Source organism: Columba livia, chromosome 2 (assembly GCF_036013475.1).
Source record: "Columba livia isolate bColLiv1 breed racing homer chromosome 2, bColLiv1.pat.W.v2, whole genome shotgun sequence".
In the NCBI taxonomy this organism is placed as follows: domain Eukaryota; kingdom Metazoa; phylum Chordata; class Aves; order Columbiformes; family Columbidae; genus Columba; species Columba livia.
The window spans coordinates 77213515-77229195 of record NC_088603.1 but is presented as its reverse complement, the minus strand read 5'-3'; positions in this window follow the sequence as shown (position 1 = coordinate 77229195).

Sequence of the window (15681 nt, the reverse complement as noted above, 5' to 3'; positions counted from 1 at the left end):
ACACCTGGTTGCATTCCGGATGGTTTTAATTGTCTTGGATATGTTTTACTCTAAGATTGGAAACCAAATGTGCTGAACTGTGAGGTTGCTTTATGCATTGAAATTTGATAGTAACTTTTTATTTCATTCTTTGCCTCAAGTGCAATACACTTAATTGGTTCCTAACCACCGAAATGCAATCATGGTTTGTGGCTTAGCTAGCAGTCTTTGAAGGTTTGATCCAACTTCATTTGCAGCTTTCAGAAAACATCATTACATCAGTGAATACCATGAGTAGACAAGGAGTGTGTCCATTCACTTTCACCATTTTGTAGTGCCAGAGTAGGATGCAAAAATCTCCTTTCACCTTAGGGTTCATTTGATCACTGCTGATACATGATCTGTCATAGACCCACGCATTCTCTTTTTTGAGTACAAAAATCTCTAAAGTTTGGTGCAGGTGGGCAGTGAGAGGAGCTTTGATGTCATAATGTTCCAGAGTGGAACACTGAATCTCCATATTTATGTCTTTTATTTTCTAGAGCTTTTATTTAATAATCTTCATGCCATTTCCTCATTTTGTCTTACATGATAATAAAAGAAAAATGTTTCTTCAAGGTGAGTTTTCTGTACATGGAATGACAATGGACATGAACAGATTAATCCATAAACTAACTTCTTATATTTACAGTTTGATGAGTACTGCAAATTACATAACCATATAATTTTCATTACTGATATTTATATGCGTCCTTCTCTTTGATACACAGTTTTATTCTATTTTAGGGCCCACTAAACATTTTTATTTTTAAAATAGCAACAAGACTGCACCAGGTCTTTAAAGTAGCTTATCAAGCAGTATTTTGATTGTTGAATACTTTACCGCTGTTCAGAAAAGCACTCAAGAGCATGTTAAGTCTCACCAGAATCTACATTTGGTTTTGTTAGACAATCAATGTGTACATTTCACATTACAGTCAACAGGACTTCAGCTTATGTCGAAATGCTTTCCCAAATCAGGGCCTCAACAGGTCCAATTTGACACTTCTACTAAAGGACAGGAGATTAAAATAACAGATCTTGTCAGTAACACACTTTTAACTCTTCCTGAAGAAACTTTGTCTAAAGTTTTGAAGACTAAAGTTGTAGTCATCATATTTAATAATATTTGTATCTCCACAAGAGCAAATAAACTCAATTATATCCTAAGAGATACTATTTCAGTAAGTTCTTCTGGAAGACTATATTTTCTTCTATTTCTTCTAAATGTGTCTGTCATTTCTTGAACAAGTAGATCTCCTAGCTACTCAGCAGGACAGTAGCATGTTTCTGTGCAGGAAGGCCGGAGCTGAGCCTCTCAGCATTGCCCAAGAAAACCCACAAAGAAAGACTCAGGATGACTCTGACTATAGCAGCATTGTGCTCCATAGGTGGAGCATTCTTTTCCTTCTTGACTGCTGCTTTATTTATATTTATCCACCACTTCAGAAGGATATTTCTTCGTGTATGAAGAATAATCTTTCATTTACAATACTACAAGGCAACATGGCGGGCATTGGTTGGAGGCTATTGCCAGTACGACAATTTCTTTTTTGGTCATTGTGTTCCAGGATTCTGTCAGTTTCATCAATATCCTTCAAGATATTGAGATCCTCTCCTTGCAATGCTGTGTATGTAGCCCAAGTTATACTTCTGAGAACCTCTGACTGCTTGAACCTCATGCATCAATAATACTCCTTTAAGTCAAATAGAAAAACCCATAAACATGATACCTTAAGCTGTTAATTGAGTTATAGTAGGCCTTGATTCTGACTGCTCTCCACAATTAGCTTCAACCACAGTATTGAATTCACCATAAAACTCAAACCCTTTGTCCCTTTTCCAGATTGATAAAATAAACTGAAAAACTGCTGTTAGAAGTTATATGGATTCAAATGTGGACATATTTTGTCTCTGAATAATTTACTTATGATGGAAATGAATGCAGCAGATATTTTATATTGAAACAAAACAAAGCAACATTTATTTAAAAATAAATACAACTGACATTAACTGTGGTTGCTATTGTCCAATGAGCTTTAGTCAAATGTAAGCCTAGAATATGTGATATTTGTTTTTAGATTTTTGTAAAAAATAGAGTATCCATTAGCAGATCAGCGTCATAGTAAAATCCTGTCATTTTAAAAATCTATAGTCTCCTCCCTAATTCTCTCATATATTAAAATATGTACTGCTTTTTCTATTAAATTTAGGAAGGGAGGGAAATCACGACAAATGAGCACTCTCTGCTCTACATAATTTTTGAAAGTAACATTAACATTGGGAAAGCGTTTCAACATAAACTGAAGTCCTGTTGACTCTAATGTGAAATGTACACATTGATTGTCTAACAAAACCACACTTTTGTCTCTCCATTCATACACTGTAGAATTACTCAAGAATTCTTTAGGTTAAATAGAAAGGTATGAGATTTAATGCTTTGTGTAATGGCAGTACCAATGTCTTGATCATTCTGTACAAATGTTTAGATAAAAGCATACTAAATGCCTCATTTAATTGCATCAATCTTATTTTTTTCCCCTTCTACAACTAATAATCTTTGTGCCAAAATAGTGTGTTTAGGGAATTAGTTGACAGCAGAAGTTATCTGAAAAGTGTTTTTAAAACCATTTATGGTCATTTTAAGAGAGTAGTTGAAATATTTATACTAAACCAGAAGCCAAGTGCCCTATACTACACAAACCATTCATATCACTAAGCATTGTCATAATTAGTCAGTTTTTTGTTTTCAAAGGGGCTGAGTTTTCCATCTGACACTTTTTATTATAACGTTAAGTTGTTTTTCCTGGTAACTTTTATAGCTGCTTCTGAGCCATACAATTAATTTGAATTTTAGTTGGCATGAAGGCAGCACATCTTGCCAGCAGTTTCCTGATGGGGGTACCCTCTGTGGTATGGGGGAATCCGACCACACACAGAGTCAAAAGAAATTGTTTCTTCATTTCTGTCCAGGGGCTCAGAAACAGGAACACTCTCAATGCAGAGAGAGGTAATGGCTGGGAAAAGATAGAAAGCTTGCAGTGTAACTAATAGATAAACTAGTTTTAATCTCTCTCAAACTAAAGCAGCAGAGAAATCAGCCTGCTTAACACAGAAGCCTTGCTAGAGAATCGAGTATGGCATGCTGGAAACTGTCTTGATGAGGAACTAAATGATGAAGTGTTCTTCTCCAAGCAAACCATTACTGATAGGAAAATTACTATCCCCTGCCATGTTGAAGAGACAAACAATAAGCAATACAAATACATCTACAGAAAGAAGCCTTGTGGTTTCGAGTTCCAGAGAAAAGTAAAATACGCAGTGGCACTCCCCCTCATTAACAGGGCAGGGGGAGATAATCAGATGGAAAAAGTCAGGGGTTGGCATAAAATCAGGGAGGTCACTGACCAGTTACTGTAACAGTAAAAACAGCCTTGACTTGGGAAAAATAATTCATTTATTAAGTAGTTCTATATAAACAACTAAAAAAAGAAAAAAAGAAGTATTTTGATGGTGAAAAACAAAGACAAGTACCACTTAAAACACCTTCCTTCCGTCCATTCCTCATTCTGCCCAGGCTCAAGTTAAATCCTCCATTCCCAACTCCTCTATCTCTTCCCTGAATGGCACAGGGGGATGACGAATGGGGGCTGCAGTCAGACCACACCAGCTCCTCTCTGCTGCTCCTCCCTCCCTCACACTTTTCCCTGCTCCAGCCTGGGCCCTTTCCAGGGGCTGCAGGGAAACACCTGTCCCACAGGGCTCTCTCTCAGGGCTGCAGGAGAATCTCTGTGGGGCGCTGGGAGAAGCTCCTGCCCTCCTCCTGCTCTCCCCTCGGGGCTGGCAGGGCTGTTTCTCACACGGTTTCCCTCAGCCCTGGCTGCTGGGCAGCGTTTTGCCCCTTTTTCCCCAGGCTTTCCCAGAGGTGTCCGCCCGTGGCTGAGGGGCTCAGCTGTGCCCTGCGCTGGAGCCGATGGAACCAGTTGTGTCCGTCACGGGGCAGCGCCGGCCACTCCTCATAGGGGCCAACCTGGCAGCACTCTGCCACACCTGCACCCAATACAAAATAATTTTTGATTGTAAAGAGTTGTAGAGAGGAGGAAAGTGTGATATTCCTAATCACTTGCATCTTCTAAACCAAAATCTTCCTTATTAGGAACAAATCAGCCTTCCTCCATAGAGTTTGCAGCTGAACTTTCACACAGGACAAGAGAAAGAAAAAAGATATTCTGAGTGTTAACCATTCTGAAATAAATTACTCTCAATTTGAGAAAGTATTATCTTTCAAGTGAATTTTACTAATATTTACATGGCACACAGGTGGAATGTGGAAAACACATCAGGAACTGAAAGATGAGGGATTTTTAAGAATGTATGAGTTTAGAGAGCACAGAACCCAATAGATAATGAATGCCTTAGGGCACCTGCACCTGCCTTCCAAATCGTTTAAATACCTGGCAGAAGCTTCTAGACAGTACAGTGAAAAAAAAGAGTTATTACCTGTCAAGTAAGAAGGAGGCAGAAAAAGTTTGTTTAACTCATGTTGTTGGCAGCTTTGACTTCTTCAGAGGCAAAGGTGAACATAGAATCATTTCAGCTGGAACAAACCCTCATGATCATTGAGTCCAACCACAACCTAACTCTAGCAATAAACCATGAGGTTTGAGGCTTTTTTGGTTTTGTTTTTGGGTTTTTTTTTTTAAGTTTTTTACACCTTCAACCTTGGTCTCAAGCGTGGCAGCACTTACATCAGAAGTCAGTGGCCTGCATGTTGAGCCTTCTGTTCCCTTTAGAAAGGATTCTCCTGCCTTTTTTTCTTTGTGGGAGCTGCTTTGATGGAGGATGCAGGGTGACTGTAACCTCTTACCACTTCCCTCAATGTTTGGTTCTGCTTGCAAAGCCTCATACATACCTATTTCAGCAGGTTTGGTTCAGTCTGTCCTAGGCTGGGCAGCATGGTACTGCTATTGTACCCTATTTCCTGAAGTCACTGCATTCCCTGTCCATGGCCTCATACTTGTTGATCAGAGACACCTGCTAAGAGGGTGGTAAGTCACCTCACACTGGGACTTGAACCTGTAATCCAGGTTTAGGAGGCCAGTGCCTCATCCGTTAAGCCACTGGGGCATCAAATCTGTGAAAGCTCTGTACGTTAAAGCACTGGAGCCTGAGAAAAGTTAAAGGAAGGTAGGTAGTTTTAATTCAAATCTAAGTTCTTATTACTTTGTATATTCTTCTTAAGGCTGCCTATGACTATTATATCAGATATACTGAGTAATATAAAATACGTGATTGTCATAAATGATAATGCATGGTCTGCAAAATAGAAAAAAATGAAAATAAAAGTTAGGTTTGTTGTTGTTGCTTGTTTGTTCTTTTCATTAGAGATGACAAAGTAAACAAACTCCAACACATGATTGGAAATGAGGTCATTTTCCTTCACAGGAAATTCCTAATTCTGCAAGGTCACCCTCTAAAAATAAATAAATAAACAAATAAAGTATCACTCCTTGCAACACTCCTCCAAAGAACATATTGTTGTGAATGCGCGTATATTGAGAACAAAAACAATTTTATCAACAAGTGTTTCTCAAAGATACACTGAAAGACTGAAAATATTCAATGTTGCTATCTTGAACTACGACTTCTCACTGCAGTCTATTCAACCCTTCTTCCTCAGGTCATTATTGCTTAAAGGTGATAAGAGGAACAAAAATCTTTCAGAAACCCCTAGGCCTAATGTAGCAAGACTAGGCATAATGTAACAGAAACCTAACAGACAAACAGTAGCTCTATAGAGACTGGACATGAGGCAAAGTGGCATGTCCTTGGCTTGCAAGCTGGGAAAGTGGAATGTTCCACTAAATGAAGAAAGAACTACGTGATTTTTGCTGAGTAGTAGCACAAAATGACAATATGCATGCTCAAAATATTAGGTCAAGAAGCCAACACCAGGGGTCACCAGGTTGTGAAGACCACTGGGGACCGCTGGAGACCCCTGATGAAGACTCTAGAATACCAAAGATAGACTTCGGGGGAAAGGGCCAGGTTGTGTAAATAATATATGTTTAATGCATTAACTAAGTGGTAGAAACAAATGAATATGCAACAGGTATATGTAATAAATACCAAGAAGTGGGAATCATGCACACGCTTGATTAGAGGAACACGCTCAGTTACAGAGTCCAGTGCACTGCAATAAAAGTGCCTGCTTTTTGACACTTTCAAAACATTGCTAAGGAGACTTTTTGCTGACTTTTCAGTATCAAATGGATGCTTTAGATTATGAGGCAAGACAATTTACCAAGTATAAACCAAGCTGGTATCTGAATTTGTGCTGCTTAGAATTACTTCTCAATACACCTTAATGGTGAGTAATTATTTCTTTTGCAATCCTCATTATCAGTATATACTCTGTGTTGATTTACCTAGACAAGATAATTTCCAACCTCTGAAATGAAAGGAATATGTAAAGAAAATAATTTAAGGTATAGCAATTAAAAATAATAATAATTTATGAAATAACAAGCACCATTTGTAAAGTATCAGAAGGTGGGAAATGTGGGCCAATACCATTTTGAGTTTATACATAACTTCTACTAAAAATCAAATCAGCACTAGGAAAAATAACATCTTTATATAATGTATTTATGACACTTCTGAAGGTATCATTCAGCTGAGTGCCAAACCTTGTTGGACTAAGTATATGAACCTTAGTTGCAAGAGAAATCCTTGCAGGGTACTAAAGCATTATGTTAACAGAGACAGATTCACAAAAAGAAAGCTCATAGTACGTATTTGCTTCATGTAAACTTAGTTGACACCAGTTACTCAGCAGACATTCAGACTCAAAGCTCTTTTCCTCTCTGAAACTGCAGATGCATTGTAAAATAATTTTTTTTTTTTTTTTTTTTTTTTTAGGATATAATTATGCATGGCAAACCAAGCATCCACCCTGAATTAAGTTTGAAGTTCTATAAAAGAACCTTTGTTCACTTTTGCTTCTCTTTCTGGTCTTCAAATGTAGGTGAGAGCAGAATAAAGCGTGACAAGACGCTGTCAGGTTGATTTTACTGTACTATAAGGGTTAGTTATTGGAAGCAACCCTTGTATTTCACTTGACATCCATCAGTACTTGTTTTTTAGGGAAAATTCATTAAAAGAAAATTAAAAACTTAGCCAATCAGAGTCTGATTCTTCACATCCACAGATTTATCTGTCAGAGGTGGAAATAACCCCCTTAGCGATTCCTTTTCTTGTTCCTGAACTGACATATATAGATTCCAGCATCTGTCAAAGAGCTGATCTGGAGATAGAAAGTAAACAGGTGAACTGAAGTGCTAAAACCAGTGAGCATGATAAGAATGCTGTTGCTGACTACTATTTCAGAGAATAACAGAAAGCTTCAAAATGTGTCATATGCCACAAAGTTCTATGGAAAAAATGACAGTGCAATACAGATTACAATTTGTGATATCTCAGCTTGTTTGATATGTACAACAGTGAATACAGTACATGAAGAATGTAATTTAAAGCTTAGTTACTCCTTCAGAACAGATTAAAAGCATCTTGAGTTTCCTTTGAGGGAATATCATAGCCAAATATTTTTCAAATAATAAAGGTTTTACACCTTAAAAAATGCACCTGACAGAGAGCAAATACTGTACTTTCAATAAACATACAGACTTTCTACTGCAAAGTAAAATAATTCTCTCCTGTATTTCAGAGCTGATAAGGTGTGATCATCAAATAGATGGTCATTACTTCCAAAGTTAGTCAAAGATATAAAAGGTGGTATGATCAAAGCTAATTGAAAATGTGGAGGTACCTGTTTAATCTGTGGTGGAAAAAACACCCTCTTGCACAGGGTTAAATTAACTTAAGAGACTAGGATCAATCATGAATGTTGTCTCAGAAATAAATTGTATGAAAATATGAAAAATTCAGTATTTACTAATATTAGAATACAAGATAACTTAAAATATGCATATGTAACATTTCTTTGATGATTTTCAAAAGAAAGATAAAGAATATATTTTAATCATCACAACTTCCATATTCACTTTCTTCAAAAAGCACAAGTAAAAAAAATGTTGCCCTAAAAATTTTTGCTGAAATGAACATCTGTAACTCACAAGTTGTGAAATCCACTTACTGTTTCAAGCACTGCTGAAATTTTATATTTTTTATTAATCATTGGCCACATACTACATTACAAATACATAAATTGCTCTGAAAACTACTTTCTGACAATCACTTCAAATTTTGAGGATAGCTAAAATCCAGCCTCTAAAGTAAAAAAAGGATTTGATCAAGTTGGAAAAGAAATATGTAGCAATTTCATTGTCACCAAATATGATAGGGGTAATTATTTGAGCTAATATTTATTAAGAAATTGGAACAAAAAACATAGTCATACAAGTACATTTGCAGAAAATATATGTTTTTATGTAGATTAACAAAGCATTTACTATCATAATTTCCCTGCCTATGTTGACTGGACATACCCTATAGCTCTGCAGAAGACACTGTACTATCCATATCTGCGTGTTTCAGCAGAAATTAAAATAAGACAAAACTTGATGCCATCATATTTAGTAACTTTCAAGGCCAAAACTATAGTAAATCCAGGAGAAAAAAATTATCAGAATAAAAAACTCAGTTTAGGTGAGGCTTCAATGTCAAAGGTGCCTAAGCATGAGCCATCACCATTAAATTACTTTCAGGTAATTTTGTCAATGGGAAATAAAGATTTTTATGTGTAGAAAACTTAGATACTATCCAAATAAATTATACAAAGATGATATTGGAATGAACGGAAGTGAAAAAGTATTTCTAGAGTAGTTTGGGCTTCTTTAGTGGAGGGATTCACATGTGAAGGGTGAGTCTGTAGATCACACAGTGTCAACATACATATTTTAAAAACATTTTCAGGGGGTGTTATTATTTGCCATTTCCCACAACATTATAAGCCTTTGAGCAACTAATCTTTTTATTATATCATATTAACACAGAAATGCTGCAGCCTTTAGCTATAAGTAAACAAAGAGTTCCTGCAAAACATTTATTTTTATATAGTTTTATATAAATACACACCCTAATTTGAAATGGAACTATAATATCAAACATATTTGTTCTCCAGATGTATCCAAAGAACTAGTGTTAGTCTGGTATTCCGAGAAGTATTGGTATAGTACAGGTCTCTATATGAATCCTTTTCAACACACGTGCCCTGTGCACAGGTATGCATGCCTTAAACTTTCTTTGCTGTATAACCACACATAGATTATGCATGTATCCAGTTACTGTTTCCAAAATTTACATTAAAATTAGATTATTACCCTAGTTCTGTAACATGCATAAAAGCAAGTGCCAAAGCAAACAATGAATTCTATTTATGTGACATTTTTTCTTGTCTTGTACATCTCACTGAACACAAAGATTACACTTAAAGGAAGGCAGTCTCATGAATGACACTTACAAGTAGGACTTTGCATGTTGCCCTTAATCAGGCTAGATTCTTTAAAAGATTGGCAAGCAGCAATATATAGCTCTCAAAAAAGTGAATGTCTAATTAAAAAAAAATAAAAATAAAAAGATGAAAGTGTTACATTATTTGTACATCAAAGTCTTTATCATCCTTTGAAAAGAGAACATACTTCTCATAAACTTTTTTTCCTGCAGGCCTATCTTTCCCATTTTTATTAAATATATACATCTAAATTAGAATCTATTTTAATAAAAGTGTCCTTCGCAACCAGTATGTTACTCAGAATTTTTCTCAAATTAATAATCAAAACAAATAAATACTAAAATAAATACATAGTATGTGTGTCATGGGGAGCTGGCTTCATTGGAATTTAAAAAAAGGAGAGTTTGTATCTATATCTGGAAATATTTTATAGTGGTGGGACTAATACTTAATTCCACTAATGTTTAAAACAAGCAAAATAAACAGCATTTTGTTTAGTTTGTGTTTTGTTGGTTTTTTTCCCATACAACAGGCAACAGATCTGTGGAACCCCTTGCTAAGAGAAGGTGGTGGATGCAAGAAGTTTATACTGCTTCTGGAGGGGGTTGCACAAATGAAAGGAAGATATGAGGCATGCAGAATCCATGGAACCTTTTTCTAAAGTTTGATGTCATGTACACCCCCTGCCGTATATGAAGAACACAAGGACAATCACCAACAGTATAGTCCAAGATTCTATAGAACTGTTAGTTATTCACTTGTTTTGTCCTAGAATTCCTAGAAAGCGTGTTGTGTTGTCCAGGTGAATGGCACTGTATTGGATTTGCATGGCAATGTTTTGGTAGCGGGTGGCTATAGGGGTGGTTTCTGTGAGAAGCTGCTAGAAGCTTCACCTGTCTCCATTAGAGCCAACAACAGCCAAGTCCAAGATGGACATGCTGCTGACCAAGGCTGAGACAAGCAGTGATGGTGGTAGCACCTCTGTGAAAACACATTTGAGAAGGGGAAAAAAAAAAAAAAACCTACAGTGGAACAGCAGCCACAAGCAAGGTGCGAGAACATTGAGAGAAACAATTCTGCAGATACCGAAGTCAGCAAAGCAGGAGGGGAAAGAGGTGCTCCAGGCACTGCAGCAGAGATTCCCCCGCAGCCCATGACACAGACCATGGTGAGGCTGGCTGTCCTCCTGTAGCCCATGGAGGTTCATGGTGGAGCAGGTATCCACCCACAGATCACGGAGGACCCCACACAAGAGCAGGTGGATGCCTGAAGGAGGCTGAAATCCCATGGGAAACTCATGCTGGAGCAGGCTCCTGGGAAGACCTGTTGTCCCATGGATGGAGGAGCACATGCTGGAGCAGGTTTGCTGGCAGGATTTGTGATCCCAAGGGGGACCCACACTGGAGCAGTAGGTTCCTGAAAGACTGCCCCCCGTGGAAAGGACCCACATTGGAACAGTTAATGAAGAACTGCACCCTGTGGGGAGGACCCACTTTGGATAAGTTCACGGAGGATGGTCTTTCATGGGAGGGACCCTGTGCTGGAGCAAGGGAAGAGTGTGAGGAGTCCTTCCCCTGAGGAGGAAGGAAGAGCAGAGACAACATGTGATGAACTGACTGCAACCCTCATTCACTATTCTCTGTGCCTTTGGGACGGAGCAAGAAGGGAAATTAGGAGTGAGTTGAGCCTGGGAAGAAGGGAGGGGTGAGGGGAAGGCTTAGTTTTATTTCTTATTACCCTATTCTGATTTGATTGTTAAGAAATTAAATTAATTTCCCTGGGTCAAGTCTGTTTTGCCTGTGATGGTAATTGGTGAGTGATCTCTCCTTGTCCTTTTCTTGACAGACAAGACTTTCATTATATTTTCTCTTCCCTGTCCAGCTGAGGAGGAGAAATAATAAAGCAGCTTTGTGTGCATCTGATATGTCCAGCGAGGGTCAACCCACCATATCCAAGCAGTATTAGTGCCTTGATAGTGGTAATTCTACTTATTTGTAACTCTTCCATTACTTCCATTTCAGATTCTCTAGTGAGTCGTCGTCATGAAAAGGTTCTGGTATGGCAGTCTCTCCATCTTTTTCACATTGAATACTCATGTAAAGAATTACTTTACCTTTTCTGCAGTGTCTTCATCCTTTCCAGGAGCTCCTCTTATGCTCTCTGTCCATAAACTTTACAGATTCCAGGGTGATTATTTTTTCTCATGTCTCAGGAAGTTAATACTAGTTTTGATTTGCTAACTTAGCTTTTTGTTAAACTCTTTTTTTTTTGGTCTATGTTTACATTTTTATCTATCAGATTTCATACTCCTTTTCTTTTTCAGGTGCTTATACTTGGTACTAACCTTTCCCTCTTGTCTTAATCCATTCTGACCCCCTTTTATACTTTCTCAGGAATTTCATAATAGACAGTGTGAACTAACTGTGTTACCACTATAGTATTCAATAGTTTATGCACTGACTGCAAGCGTGCAACCCTCTGAAACAGCTGTGTTTTTAGCTTCCTTTTAAGAAGAGTTCTCATATTCACCTAGTTCTTACTAAAGTTTAGCAGTGAAATCTTTGGCTGTTGTTACTCCTGTAGGGATGCTGAGTATGAGTACCTTATGGTTGCTCTTACAGATGGTGCTTCCACAGCGAGATTTTGAACCAGAACCTGCATTTTACTGAGCCAAATAAGGGGTTGCTTTTCTTCCTGTGGACTAAAAATCCAGTTATTCTACTAAATAATTACTGATATCATCTAAAAATATTATCTGTGGTTCATGTTGTGATTTGGTGTTTGTCCATAAAGTCGTTGAGGTGTCCTATTTATTTCTTACTCTCTCTGACCTCTCTCAGGAAACAGCAGTCGGTCTCACCTCTCCAGTTGTTTGGGTGGCCATACAGACAGACTATGATTTTCTTCTTGTTTATGACTGAGATTTCAATTAATGAAGATTCTGGTACTTGAAGAGGTAAGTTTCTTATTTTGGTGTAATTCCAAGAACTCTTAAATCTATACTTCTAATTCACCACCAGTGTGGTTTGTGCTATAATTCGTATATATTTTGTAGCCTGATTTTATACTGTTCTATTATTGTAATTTTCCTTCTGTCAAGTTTCTGATTTCAGTATTGCCTTCATTTAGGGCATAACATACCAGTTTTCTTAGCTTAGGTCTTAGGCTTCTAACATTTGCATAAAAGCAGGCGTACCACACTTCTTGTCTCAAAAATATTTTCAAATGTCACTTATTTTCCACTTGTCTATTTGATTATTTCTATTCTCTGACCTACCTTTCACCTGAAGATACAGAATTATTATGACTTCCCCTTTGGGATGTCCTCCTCAGGTGTGTGTTGTCTGAATGTGCAATCCTCTGTGTAGAACTTTACTAGCAATTCCTTAAACAAGCTGCTTCTTTGCTGAGAATTCCCCAGCTTCTTATGAAGCTGATACATTCCTCTTTATGTTACCTTTCTGCCAAGCATTGAAACCTTACTTCTGTCTTTCTTCTCAGTCCAGTTTCGAACTGTTGAATTTGAAAAATATTAATGTTAAACCCTTGGGAGCTTAAAGACTGATAACTCACACTGAAGTAAACTACAAGTGTGATCGATAAGTATGGCCAGCTGACCAATAAGTCAACTTTATAAATATCTAAGTTCCACTGATTGTATGGGTTATCTCTTCATTGACTACAAAGGGAGCTTAGATATGTTAATATGTGGACACTTATATGTAGACATTAAAAAATTAGATGTTTTAATCTTGAAATAAATCTAATCATTAGATTCTCCCAACTCCAGCTTCTCTGGAACATTTTGTCCATGATCACTAGCTCTCCAAAAGAGGAACACTCTATTTTTTTTCTCATTTACATGCTGTCAGTGTGACTTCTTCTGAAGGGTGCATAACACAGACTTAGACCAAGCAAACAAATGGATACTGTGTGCCATGACTATAAAATTGGGAAAATTCTGGAAAGTTCATAACAGGTGAGAAAAAGGGCTTTCAAACGCGTTTTCAATATTGTGTTTTGCAAATTTTAGCTAGGAATGGCAAAAAGTAACATGCAGAATATGACAAAAGTGCAGCACAGTAGGTGTGCTGCTCATTACTAAGGGACCTTATTACTTGATCAAAACCAGGAGCAGGATACAATTTTTTTCCCAAAAATTTTAGAGATGGAAATTGTCCTTTAACAAGCTAATGTGAAATAATTTTATTGAAATCTAAAATCACTTCCTTGCTGATGTCAATAGCACTGCAGATTAATTTTATACATAAGACTTAATCTTTATATCAACATGTTATGCTAAAGGATTCTGATATTATAATTGTAGATGGTTTCCATAGATACATGGAAGAAGACTGGCATATTATGGTAAATATTGAATTACACTGAGAATGCACTGAGCTGTAAATTGTCAGATGACAACATCTATTTTAAAGATTTGCAGAGAGGAAGGACAAAGGAAAGGTTTTTGCAAAATAATAAACTCATAGATGAAATAATATGTTGAGCAGAATATGAAAATAAAATTCATCCACTTTCAGTACTTTCATTTCCCCACTGAATTGAAAGAAACTTAAGATCTAGTCCTCACTGTCCCATCAAATTAGCATGCCTCTGTTTGCCATAAATGAGATATGGAGGAAAAAAATAACTGGCCACAAAGAGATCTGTGGTGAAAAACATACCCAAACGTCCAGTATTTGTCTGGATGACATTTGCTTTCCAACCTAAGTCTGATTCAACAAAAGGAAAAGAACAGTATATTTTCAGTATAGTGTTGTTGTGTTTTCCTAACCATTTTCTTTTGAATTATTATTGTAATACTGTAATTCATAATTGTTTTTTCAACCTGTTCTTAATCATTTGTGTATTTGATTCTAAACTAGATTTCAAATAAATCAGCATTAGAGGTACCATAAACCTCAAGGGGCTTTGGACAGGATCTGTTATGTCTAAGTTCTCAAACTGATTGAATGAAAAGAACAATTATGGACAGACATCACTATACAAATACATATACAACTTAAACGTAAAGAAAATAATCATGTCATACATTTCACTTGAACAAACTTTTTAAAAGTAAAAAAGAAACTGTATAAAAAAAACACAGTTCATATTTTAAATATTCAGTGAACTATTCTATTTTAAATTTCTGTTTAAAAAAAGTTTTACAATAATATTTTTTTTCCATTAGACCAATATTAATCTATCTCTTCTCTACAGAAGAGAAGATTCTGAAGCAATGGCATGATACTTCAAGTAAAAGATTTTGTGCTACTTAGTGCAGATGGGGATTAGTCCTCTCCCAAAAGTCCTATATTCTCTGGAATTCAAATCTTTGGCCTAACATCGGGGCAATTACATGAGAAGGAATCTGAGTTGGAACACAAGACTTCTTAGAGATCGTTCTGTGACAACATTTTAATAGAATGCTGAAATTTATTTGCATATTCAATACAGTTTCATTAAGGTAAAAATATATATATATATATTTATATATTTATATATATTCTTCATCCATTTGGAAATAGTGTGCTTTCTCTTAAATCATCTAATCACATCATGTCATCAGATCACCTGCAATTTGCCATACATAAAAGACAATTAAAATGAATTGTTTAGAAATGTTAGGTGCTATATGAACATACAAACATCTTTCTTCAAGTAGATTCCCCCAACAAAGAACTATATTTAGTGTAGGATGCCATATAATAAATGTCTGTCACCAATACCAATATCTTTTGTCGCACTTGGAAAGCACTGAACTGTTGAGTGTTTGTATTAAGGCAGCATTCGCTTCTACAGAGGGTGAGAGGCCTCAAAAAGAGAGTAAACGGGACATCATTCACTGCATACCCTTACACAAAATCCACTTTATATCTGAAAAGATAACAGATAAACAAATACTGAAGAAACTCTATAATGTTTCCACATGTTAGTACTACTTCATTGTCTACTGAAAGTAACGAGAAAAGGTTACAGCAGATAGCATGCTGTGTCCCTGTGGATAGCATAGAGTCACCTGTTGAATTGTCAACAGAAAGAAAACTTTTCAAAGTCTATTTCATTTCTGGATTTTTTAAAAATGTTTCTTAATTGCTTATAAAAAGGTTGCATCAAAAAGACTAACTGTATTTTGTGGGTAATCAGCAAGAGTCAGAACCCAACTCCTATTCCTTTGAATGAAAGGC